Source organism: Procambarus clarkii, chromosome 21 (genome assembly GCF_040958095.1).
Source record: "Procambarus clarkii isolate CNS0578487 chromosome 21, FALCON_Pclarkii_2.0, whole genome shotgun sequence".
Classification (NCBI taxonomy): Eukaryota; Metazoa; Arthropoda; class Malacostraca; order Decapoda; family Cambaridae; genus Procambarus; species Procambarus clarkii.
In genome coordinates, this window is record NC_091170.1 from 47,291,829 (window position 1) to 47,305,974 (window position 14,146).

Below are 14,146 nucleotides of genomic sequence, written 5' to 3' on the forward strand. Positions count from 1 at the left end.
CCCCTTTTCAATATCTTACTCAGTATTTTAACGAGAAACAAATAGATGAATGAAAATGAAGTATTTATAGTTATTATCTAATCAATTATGTGTTTGAATCATTTTTATCGTATATATATGAATTAATACCCATAGACTGAAAATTCACAAAAACGTGGAAAAACGGCAAAATATTGCCTAATTCGATGATATTTTGTTTAAATCACATAAAGGAAAAGGGGATGATAAACGTCAAAATATTGCTAAATTCGATGATTTTTCGTACGAAACAAAATGCAAGAAAACTTCCTTAAAATGCAATATTATGCGAAATTCTGAGATTTGAAGGCCAAATCACATATCGTGATACTACATGAAATAGAATCGAAATATTGGTAAAAATGAATATATTTACGTAGTATCAAACTACATGAAAAACGTGAAAAAAGTCAATATTTAACCATATTTGAGGATTTTAACTTCAAATCATAGAGCGAGGTTTCGTATTATTTAGATCCAAGAAAAGACATATGACAATGTTGTTTCCAATACAAATGATAAAAATCAATGTGTTTTCATTAGTATTAACTAAAATGTTCCTGATTTTCCGTTTATATTACCGATGGAAGATGTACACGAAAATCGCTCTATTCCGGCTGAAACGTCGATATATGCAATAAAAACCGAACTTCTCCCCTTTTCAATATATTACTCAGTATTTTAACGAGAAACAAATAGATGAATGAAAATGAAGTATTTATCGTTATTATCTAATCAATTATGTGTTTGCATCATTTTTATCGTATATATATATGAATTAATACCCTTAGACTGAACATTCACAAAAACGTGGAAAAACGGCAAAATATTGCCTAATTCGATAATATTTTGTTTAAGATACATAAAGGAAAAGGGGATGATGAACGTCAAAATATTGCTAAATTCGATGATTTTTCGTACGAAACAAAATGCAAGAAAACTTCCTTAAAATGCAATATTATGCGAAATTCTGAGATTTGAAGGACAAATCACATATCGTGATACTACATGAAATAGAATCGAAATATTGGTAAAAATGAATATATTTACGTAGTATCAAACTACATGAAAAACGTGAAAAAAGTCAATATTTAACCATATTTGAGGATTTTAACTTCAAATCATAGAGCGAGGTTTCGTATTATTTAGATCCAAGAAAAGACATATGACAATGTTGTTTCCAATACAAATGATAAAAATCAATGTGTTTTCATTAGTATTAACTAAAATGTTCCTGATTTTCCGTTTATATTACCGATGGAAGATGTACACGAAAATCGCTCTATTCCGGCTGAAACGTCGATATATGCAATAAAAACCGAACTTCTCCCCTTTTCAATATATTACTCAGTATTTTAACGAGAAACAAATAGATGAATGAAAATGAAGTATTTATAGTTATTATCTAATCAATTATGTGTTAGCATCATTTTTATCGTATATATATGAATTAATACCCTTAGACTGAACATTCACAAAAACGTGGAAAAACGGCAAAATATTGCCTAATTCGATAATATTTTGTTTAAGTCACATAAAGGAAAAGGGGATGATAAACGTCAAAATATTGCTAAATTCGATGATTTTTCGTATGAAACAAAATAAAAGAAAACTTCCTTAAAATGCAATATTATGCGAAATTCTGAGATTTGAAGGCCAAATCACATATCGTGATACTACATGAAATAGAATCGAAATATTGGTAAAAATGAATATATTTACGTAGTATCAAACTACATGAAAAACGTGAAAAAAGTCAATATTTAACCATATTTGAGGATTTTAACTTCAAATCATAGAGCGAGGTTTCGTATTATTTAGATCCAAGAAAAGACATATGACAATGTTGTTTCCAATACAAATGATAAAAATCAATGTGTTTTCATTAGTATTAACTAAAATGTTCCTGATTTTCCGTTTATATTACCGATGGAAGATGTACACGAAAATCGCTCTATTCCGGCTGAAACGTCGATATATGCAATAAAAACCGAACTTCTCCCCTTTTCAATATATTACTCAGTATTTTAACGAGAAACAAATAGATGAATGAAAATGAAGTATTTATCGTTATTATCTAATCAATTATGTGTTTGCATCATTTTTATCGTATATATATATGAATTAATACCCTTAGACTGAACATTCACAAAAACGTGGAAAAACGGCAAAATATTGCCTAATTCGATAATATTTTGTTTAAGATACATAAAGGAAAAGGGGATGATGAACGTCAAAATATTGCTAAATTCGATGATTTTTCGTACGAAACAAAATGCAAGAAAACTTCCTTAAAATGCAATATTATGCGAAATTCTGAGATTTGAAGGACAAATCACATATCGTGATACTACATGAAATAGAATCGAAATATTGGTAAAAATGAATATATTTACGTAGTATCAAACTACATGAAAAACGTGAAAAAAGTCAATATTTAACCATATTTGAGGATTTTAACTTCAAATCATAGAGCGAGGTTTCGTATTATTTAGATCCAAGAAAAGACATATGACAATGTTGTTTCCAATACAAATGATAAAAATCAATGTGTTTTCATTAGTATTAACTAAAATGTTCCTGATTTTCCGTTTATATTACCGATGGAAGATGTACACGAAAATCGCTCTATTCCGGCTGAAACGTCGATATATGCAATAAAAACCGAACTTCTCCCCTTTTCAATATATTACTCAGTATTTTAACGAGAAACAAATAGATGAATGAAAATGAAGTATTTATAGTTATTATCTAATCAATTATGTGTTAGCATCATTTTTATCGTATATATATGAATTAATACCCTTAGACTGAACATTCACAAAAACGTGGAAAAACGGCAAAATATTGCCTAATTCGATAATATTTTGTTTAAGTCACATAAAGGAAAAGGGGATGATAAACGTCAAAATATTGCTAAATTCGATGATTTTTCGTATGAAACAAAATAAAAGAAAACTTGCTTAAAATGCAATATTATGCGAAATTCTGAGATTTGAAGGCCAAATCACATATCGTGATACTACATGAAATAGTATCGAAATATTGGTAAAAATCAATGTGTTTTCATTAGTATTAACTAAAATGTTCCTGATTTTCCGTTTATATTACCGATGGAAGATGTACACGAAAATCGCTCTATTCCGGCTGAAACGTCGATATATGCAATAAAAACAGAACTTCTCCCCTTTTCAATAGCTTACTCAGTATTTTAACGAGAAACAAATAGATGATTGAAAATGAAGTATTTAAGGTTATTATCTAATCAATTATGTGTTTGCATCATTTTTATCGTATATATAAGAATTAATACCCATAGACTGAAAATTCACAAAAACGTGGAAAAACGGCAAAATATTGCCTAATTCGATGATATTTTGTTAAAATCACATAAAGGAAAAGGGGATGATAAACGTCAAAATATTGCTAAATTCGATGATTTTTCGTACGAAACAAAATGCAAGAAAACTTGCTTAAAATGCAATATTATGCGAAATTCTGAGATTTGAAGGCTAAATAACATATCGTGATACTACATGAAATTGTATCGAAATATTGGTAAAAATGAATATATTTACGTAATATCAAACTACATGAAAAACGTGAAAAAAGTCAATATTTAACCATATTTGAGGATTTTAACTTCAAATCATAGAGCGAGGTTTCGTATTATTTAGATCCAAGAAAGACATATGACAATGTTGCTTCCAATACAAATGATAAAAATCAATGTGTTTTCATTAGTATTAACTAAAATGATCCTGATTTTCCGTTTGTATTACCGATGGAAGATGTACACGAAAATCGCTCTCTTCCGGCTGAAACGTCGATATATGCAATAAAAACAGAACTTCTCCCCTTTTCAATAGCTTACTCAGTATTTTAACGAGAAACAAATAGATGATTGAAAATGAAGTATTTAAGGTTATTATCTAATCAATTATGTGTTTGCATCATTTTTATCGTATATATATGAATTAATATCCATAGACTGAAAATTCACAAAAACGTGGAAAAACTGCAAAATATTGCCTAATTCTATGATATTTTGTTTAAGTCACATAAAGGAAAAGGGGATGATAAACGTCAAAATATTGCTAAATTCGATGATTTTTCGTACGAAACAAAATGCAAGAAAACTTGCTTAAAATGCAATATTATGCGAAGTTCTGAGATTTGAAGGCCAAATCACATATCGTGATACTACATGAAATAGAATCGAAATATTGGTAAAAATGAATATATTTATGTAGTATCAAACTACATGAAAAACGTGAAAAAAGTCACTATTTTACCATATTTGAGGATTTTACCTTCAAATCATAGAGCGAGGTTTCGTATTATTTAGATCCAAGAAAAGACATATGACAATGTTGTTTCCAATACAAATGATAAAAATCAATGTGTTTTCATTAGTATTAACTAAAATGTTCCTGATTTTCCGTTTATATTACCGATGGAAGATGTACACGAAAATCGCTCTATTCCGGCTGAAACGTCGATATATGCAATAAAAACCGAACTTCTCCCCTTTTCAATATATTACTCAGTATTTTAACGAGAAACAAATAGATGAATGAAAATGAAGTATTTATCGTTATTATCTAATCAATTATGTGTTTGCATCATTTTTATCGTATATATATATGAATTAATACCCTTAGACTGAACATTCACAAAAACGTGGAAAAACGGCAAAATATTGCCTAATTCGATAATATTTTGTTTAAGATACATAAAGGAAAAGGGGATGATGAACGTCAAAATATTGCTAAATTCGATGATTTTTCGTACGAAACAAAATGCAAGAAAACTTCCTTAAAATGCAATATTATGCGAAATTCTGAGATTTGAAGGACAAATCACATATCGTGATACTACATGAAATAGAATCGAAATATTGGTAAAAATGAATATATTTACGTAGTATCAAACTACATGAAAAACGTGAAAAAAGTCAATATTTAACCATATTTGAGGATTTTAACTTCAAATCATAGAGCGAGGTTTCGTATTATTTAGATCCAAGAAAAGACATATGACAATGTTGTTTCCAATACAAATGATAAAAATCAATGTGTTTTCATTAGTATTAACTAAAATGTTCCTGATTTTCCGTTTATATTACCGATGGAAGATGTACACGAAAATCGCTCTATTCCGGCTGAAACGTCGATATATGCAATAAAAACCGAACTTCTCCCCTTTTCAATATATTACTCAGTATTTTAACGAGAAACAAATAGATGAATGAAAATGAAGTATTTATAGTTATTATCTAATCAATTATGTGTTAGCATCATTTTTATCGTATATATATGAATTAATACCCTTAGACTGAACATTCACAAAAACGTGGAAAAACGGCAAAATATTGCCTAATTCGATAATATTTTGTTTAAGTCACATAAAGGAAAAGGGGATGATAAACGTCAAAATATTGCTAAATTCGATGATTTTTCGTATGAAACAAAATAAAAGAAAACTTGCTTAAAATGCAATATTATGCGAAATTCTGAGATTTGAAGGCCAAATCACATATCGTGATACTACATGAAATAGTATCGAAATATTGGTAAAAATCAATGTGTTTTCATTAGTATTAACTAAAATGTTCCTGATTTTCCGTTTATATTACCGATGGAAGATGTACACGAAAATCGCTCTATTCCGGCTGAAACGTCGATATATGCAATAAAAACAGAACTTCTCCCCTTTTCAATAGCTTACTCAGTATTTTAACGAGAAACAAATAGATGATTGAAAATGAAGTATTTAAGGTTATTATCTAATCAATTATGTGTTTGCATCATTTTTATCGTATATATAAGAATTAATACCCATAGACTGAAAATTCACAAAAACGTGGAAAAACGGCAAAATATTGCCTAATTCGATGATATTTTGTTAAAATCACATAAAGGAAAAGGGGATGATAAACGTCAAAATATTGCTAAATTCGATGATTTTTCGTACGAAACAAAATGCAAGAAAACTTGCTTAAAATGCAATATTATGCGAAATTCTGAGATTTGAAGGCTAAATAACATATCGTGATACTACATGAAATTGTATCGAAATATTGGTAAAAATGAATATATTTACGTAATATCAAACTACATGAAAAACGTGAAAAAAGTCAATATTTAACCATATTTGAGGATTTTAACTTCAAATCATAGAGCGAGGTTTCGTATTATTTAGATCCAAGAAAGACATATGACAATGTTGCTTCCAATACAAATGATAAAAATCAATGTGTTTTCATTAGTATTAACTAAAATGATCCTGATTTTCCGTTTATATTACCGATGGAAGATGTACACGAAAATCGCTCTATTCCGGCTGAAACGTTGATGTATGCAATAAAAACCGAACTTCTCCCCTTTTCAATATCTTACTCAGTATTTTAACGAGAAACAAATAGATGAATGAAAATGAAGTATTTATAGTTATTATTTAATCAATTATGTGTTTGCATCATTTTTATCGTTTATATATGAATTAATACCCATAGACTGAAAATTCACAAAAACGTGGAAGAACGGCAAAATATTGCCTAATTCGATGATATTTTGTTTAAATCACATAAAGGAAAAGGGGATGATAAACGTCAAAATATTGCTAAATTCGATGATTTTTCGTACGAAACAAAATGCAAGAAAACTTCCTTAAAATGCAATATTATGCGAAATTCTGAGATTTGAAGGCCAAATCATATATCGTGATACTACATGAAATAGAATCGAAATATTGGTAAAAATGAATATATTTACGTAATATCAAACTACATGAAAAACGTGAAAAAAGTCAATATATAACTATATTTGAGGATTTTACATTCAAATCATAGAGCGAGGTTTCCTATTATTTAGATCCAAGAAAAGACATATGACAATGTTGTTTCCAATACAAATGATAAAAATCAATGTCTTTTCATTAGTATTAACTAAAATGTTCCCGATTTTCCGTTTGTATTACCGATGGAAGATGTACACGAAAATCGCTCTATTCCGTCTGAAACATCAATATATGCAATAAAAACAGGACTTCTCCCCTTTTCAATATCTTACTCAGTATTTTAACGAGAAACAAATAGATGATTGAAAATGAAGTATTTAAGGTTATTATCCAATCAATTATGTGTTTGCATCATTTTTATCGTATATATATGAATTAATACCCATAGACTGAAAATTCACAAAAACGTGGAAAAACGGCAAAATATTGCCTATTTCGATGATATTTTGTTTAAGTCACATAAAAGAAAAGGGGATGATAAACGTCAAAATATTGCTAAATTCGATGATTTTTCGTACGAAACAAAATGCAAGAAAACTTGCTTAAAATGCAATATTATGCGAAATTCTGAGATTTGAAGGCCAAATCACATATCGTGATACTACATGAAATAGTATCAAAATATTGGTAAAAATGAATATATTTACGTAATATCAAACTACATGAAAAACGTGAAAAAAGTCAATATTTAACCATATTTGAGGATTTTAACTTCAAATCTTAGAGCGAGGTTTCGTATTATTTAGATCCAAGAAAAGACATATGACAATTTTGTTTCCAATACAAATGATAAAAATCAATGTGTTTTCATTAGTATTAACTAAAATGATCCTGATTTTCCGTTTGTATTACCGATGGAAGATGTACACGAAAATCGCTCTCTTCCGGCTGAAACGTCGATATATGCAATAAAAACAGAACTTCTCCCCTTTTCAATAGCTTACTCAGTATTTTAACGAGAAACAAATAGATGATTGAAAATGAAGTATTTAAGGTTATTATCTAATCAATTATGTGTTTGCATCATTTTTATCGTATATATATGAATTAATATCCATAGACTGAAAATTCACAAAAACGTGGAAAAACTGCAAAATATTGCCTAATTCGATGATATTTTGTTTAAGTCACATAAAGGAAAAGGGGATGATAAACGTCAAAATATTGCTAAATTCGATGATTTTTCGTACGAAACAAAATGCAAGAAAACTTGCTTAAAATGCAATATTATGCGAAGTTCTGAGATTTGAAGGCCAAATCACATATCGTGATACTACATGAAATAGAATCGAAATATTGGTAAAAATGAATATATTTATGTAGTATCAAACTACATGAAAAACGTGAAAAAAGTCACTATTTTACCATATTTGAGGATTTTACCTTCAAATCATAGAGCGAGGTTTCGTATTATTTAGATCCAAGTGTAATGACCCTGAATGTAATACCTCGCCTCGTATCTATCTCGACCGCGCACTCCGCTACTACCACTGAGCTAACCGTGCAATCTCCGCTCTTTCTATGGTAATAACAGATGCTATACCGATCATGTAAGATGTTAACACTCGGGCCGTCATACGAAGACGTAAACCAGTACACAGAGGAAGGAGAGAGAGAGAGAGGAAGAGGGAGGCAGAGAATGAGGAGAGAGAGAGAGAGGAAGAGGGAGGCAGAGCGAGAGGAGAGAGAGAGGAGAGAGCGAGAACGAGAGCAAGGGAGGGAGAACGAGAGCGAGTGAGGGCGAGGGAGAGTGAGACACTAGTGAGGGAGAGTGAGACAGAAAGATAGAGGTAATCGTAGTCACAGCCTATCGTATGAGTTACCGAGTGACGCTGCCACCACCCTGAGTTACCGGACAGGGGACCGGAGTGAGATTCGTAGGTCTTGCAGATGGAATAACCTACCAGGACAGGTGTAGGGGACAATTGAACGGTACAAGGATCCTGGCCTGACACTCGAATAATCCTGACCACTTGGGAACTATAGTGTACACAAGAATAAGGCGGGACACACCAATACTAACACCTCAACACGGAAGACGAACGGGGGGAGGAGTACTGAATAATTAAGAGCACTAGGTCACTAGGGCAAAAGGGACGGTAGGCCCAATATCACTAGGCAAGGAACCATTAATACACATTTAATAACACTTAATATCTGACTTTATTAAAAATAATTAAATAAGACACTCCCTAACTATATTCCCTACTAGAGGCCAAGGGTACTGAATGAGGTGCTTTAGTACAAGAGAGCCGTACTTACTCGTATGTTGTTCCACAGTTTCCGGGAGATGATGTTCCTTCCCCGAGACCACACCCACCTTCCTACTGGGCTGCGCCCACTCAACTAACTCTCCCCTGATCTGCTGCTCCTCAGCTGAACATGAGGGTTTTGCATTTGTTGTTTAGGGGTTAATCCCTGAAGATTACCATGACGGCATCAATTCTGACCTCTTTGTGATTCGATGACCGTTGACCTGACTCTATGGCTAGCTTGTACAGAGGTGTAACTTTTACATTGTCTGCCGCCGCCTGTCTGGCGCCTGTGGGTTGTTCATCCTCCACGTGGCCTGTTCATGCTGTTATGATGTTCATGTACTATGTACTGCTCTCTTGTTACACAAGAAAAGACATATGACAATGTTGTTTCCAATACAAATGATAAAAAACAATGTGTTTTCATTAGAATTAACTAAAATGTTCCTGATTTTTCGTTTATATTACCAAGGGAAGATGTACACGTAAAACCGTTCTAATCCGGCTGAAACGTCGATATATGCAATAAAAACCGAACTTCTCCCCTTTTCAATATCTTACTCAGTATTTTAACGAGAAACAAATAGATGAATGAAAATGAAGTATTTATAGTTATTATCTAATCAATTATGTGTTTGAATCATTTTTATCGTATATATATGAATTAATACCCATAGACTGAAAATTCACAAAAACGTGGAAAAACGGCAAAATATTGCCTAATTCGATGATATTTTGTTTAAATCACATAAAGGAAAAGGGGATGATAAACGTCAAAATATTGCTAAATTCGATGATTTTTCGTACGAAACAAAATGCAAGAAAACTTCCTTAAAATGCAATATTATGCGAAATTCTGAGATTTGAAGGCCAAATCACATATCGTGATACTACATGAAATAGAATCGAAATATTGGTAAAAATGAATATATTTACGTAGTATCAAACTACTTGAAAAACGTGAAAAAAGTCAATATTTAACCATATTTGAGGATTTTAACTTCAAATCATAGAGCGAGGTTTCGTATTATTTAGATCCAAGAAAAGACATATGACAATGTTGTTTCCAATACAAATGATAAAAATCAATGTGTTTTCATTAGTATTAACTAAAATGTTCCTGATTTTCCGTTTATATTACCGATGGAAGATGTACACGAAAATCGCTCTATTCCGGCTGAAACGTCGATATATGCAATAAAAACCGAACTTCTCCCCTTTTCAATATATTACTCAGTTTTTTAATGAGAAACAAATAGATGAATGAAAATGAAGTATTTATATTTATTATCTAATCAATTATGTGTTAGCATCATTTTTATCGTATATATATGAATTAATACCCTTAGACTGAACATTCACAAAAACGTGGAAAAACGGCAAAATATTGCCTAATTCGATAATATTTTGTTTAAGTCACATAAAGGAAAAGGGGATGATAAACGTCAAAATATTGCTAAATTCGATGATTTTTCGTATGAAACAAAATAAAAGAAAACTTGCTTAAAATGCAATATTATGCGAAATTCTGAGATTTGAAGGCCAAATCACATATCGTGATACTACATGAAATAGTATCGAAATATTGGTAAAAATCAATGTGTTTTCATTAGTATTAACTAAAATGTTCCTGATTTTCCGTTTATATTACCGATGGAAGATGTACACGAAAATCGCTCTATTCCGGCTGAAACGTCGATATATGCAATAAAAACAGAACTTCTCCCCTTTTCAATAGCTTACTCAGTATTTTAACGAGAAACAAATAGATGATTGAAAATGAAGTATTTAAGGTTATTATCTAATCAATTATGTGTTTGCATCATTTTTATCGTATATATAAGAATTAATACCCATAGACTGAAAATTCACAAAAACGTGGAAAAACGGCAAAATATTGCCTAATTCGATGATATTTTGTTAAAATCACATAAAGGAAAAGGGGATGATAAACGTCAAAATATTGCTAAATTCGATGATTTTTCGTACGAAACAAAATGCAAGAAAACTTGCTTAAAATGCAATATTATGCGAAATTCTGAGATTTGAAGGCTAAATAACATATCGTGATACTACATGAAATTGTATCGAAATATTGGTAAAAATGAATATATTTACGTAATATCAAACTACATGAAAAACGTGAAAAAAGTCAATATTTAACCATATTTGAGGATTTTAACTTCAAATCATAGAGCGAGGTTTCGTATTATTTAGATCCAAGAAAGACATATGACAATGTTGCTTCCAATACAAATGATAAAAATCAATGTGTTTTCATTAGTATTAACTAAAATGATCCTGATTTTCCGTTTGTATTACCGATGGAAGATGTACACGAAAATCGCTCTCTTCCGGCTGAAACGTCGATATATGCAATAAAAACAGAACTTCTCCCCTTTTCAATAGCTTACTCAGTATTTTAACGAGAAACAAATAGATGATTGAAAATGAAGTATTTAAGGTTATTATCTAATCAATTATGTGTTTGCATCATTTTTATCGTATATATATGAATTAATATCCATAGACTGAAAATTCACAAAAACGTGGAAAAACTGCAAAATATTGCCTAATTCTATGATATTTTGTTTAAGTCACATAAAGGAAAAGGGGATGATAAACGTCAAAATATTGCTAAATTCGATGATTTTTCGTACGAAACAAAATGCAAGAAAACTTGCTTAAAATGCAATATTATGCGAAGTTCTGAGATTTGAAGGCCAAATCACATATCGTGATACTACATGAAATAGAATCGAAATATTGGTAAAAATGAATATATTTATGTAGTATCAAACTACATGAAAAACGTGAAAAAAGTCACTATTTTACCATATTTGAGGATTTTACCTTCAAATCATAGAGCGAGGTTTCGTATTATTTAGATCCAAGAAAAGACATATGACAATGTTGTTTCCAATACAAATGATAAAAATCAATGTGTTTTCATTAGTATTAACTAAAATGTTCCTGATTTTCCGTTTATATTACCGATGGAAGATGTACACGAAAATCGCTCTATTCCGGCTGAAACGTCGATATATGCAATAAAAACCGAACTTCTCCCCTTTTCAATATATTACTCAGTATTTTAACGAGAAACAAATAGATGAATGAAAATGAAGTATTTATCGTTATTATCTAATCAATTATGTGTTTGCATCATTTTTATCGTATATATATATGAATTAATACCCTTAGACTGAACATTCACAAAAACGTGGAAAAACGGCAAAATATTGCCTAATTCGATAATATTTTGTTTAAGATACATAAAGGAAAAGGGGATGATGAACGTCAAAATATTGCTAAATTCGATGATTTTTCGTACGAAACAAAATGCAAGAAAACTTCCTTAAAATGCAATATTATGCGAAATTCTGAGATTTGAAGGACAAATCACATATCGTGATACTACATGAAATAGAATCGAAATATTGGTAAAAATGAATATATTTACGTAGTATCAAACTACATGAAAAACGTGAAAAAAGTCAATATTTAACCGTATTTGAGGATTTTAACTTCAAATCATAGAGCGAGGTTTCGTATTATTTAGATCCAAGAAAAGACATATGACAATGTTGTTTCCAATACAAATGATAAAAATCAATGTGTTTTCATTAGTATTAACTAAAATGTTCCTGATTTTCCGTTTATATTACCGATGGAAGATGTACACGAAAATCGCTCTATTCCGGCTGAAACGTCGATATATGCAATAAAAACCGAACTTCTCCCCTTTTCAATATATTACTCAGTTTTTTAACGAGAAACAAATAGATGAATGAAAATGAAGTATTTATAGTTATTATCTAATCAATTATGTGTTAGCATCATTTTTATCGTATATATATGAATTAATACCCTTAGACTGAACATTCACAAAAACGTGGAAAAACGGCAAAATATTGCCTAATTCGATAATATTTTGTTTAAGTCACATAAAGGAAAAGGGGATGATAAACGTCAAAATATTGCTAAATTCGATGATTTTTCGTATGAAACAAAATAAAAGAAAACTTGCTTAAAATGCAATATTATGCGAAATTCTGAGATTTGAAGGCCAAATCACATATCGTGATACTACATGAAATAGTATCGAAATATTGGTAAAAATCAATGTGTTTTCATTAGTATTAACTAAAATGTTCCTGATTTTCCGTTTATATTACCGATGGAAGATGTACACGAAAATCGCTCTATTCCGGCTGAAACGTCGATATATGCAATAAAAACAGAACTTCTCCCCTTTTCAATAGCTTACTCAGTATTTTAACGAGAAACAAATAGATGATTGAAAATGAAGTATTTAAGGTTATTATCTAATCAATTATGTGTTTGCATCATTTTTATCGTATATATAAGAATTAATACCCATAGACTGAAAATTCACAAAAACGTGGAAAAACGGCAAAATATTGCCTAATTCGATGATATTTTGTTAAAATCACATAAAGGAAAAGGGGATGATAAACGTCAAAATATTGCTAAATTCGATGATTTTTCGTACGAAACAAAATGCAAGAAAACTTGCTTAAAATGCAATATTATGCGAAATTCTGAGATTTGAAGGCTAAATAACATATCGTGATACTACATGAAATTGTATCGAAATATTGGTAAAAATGAATATATTTACGTAATATCAAACTACATGAAAAACGTGAAAAAAGTCAATATTTAACCATATTTGAGGATTTTAACTTCAAATCATAGAGCGAGGTTTCGTATTATTTAGATCCAAGAAAGACATATGACAATGTTGCTTCCAATACAAATGATAAAAATCAATGTGTTTTCATTAGTATTAACTAAAATGATCCTGATTTTCCGTTTGTATTACCGATGGAAGATGTACACGAAAATCGCTCTCTTCCGGCTGAAACGTCGATATATGCAATAAAAACAGAACTTCTCCCCTTTTCAATAGCTTACTCAGTATTTTAACGAGAAACAAATAGATGAATGAAAATGAAGTATTTATAGTTATTATCTAATCAATTATGTGTTTGAATCATTTTTATCGTATATATATGAATTAATACCCATAGACTGAAAATTCACAA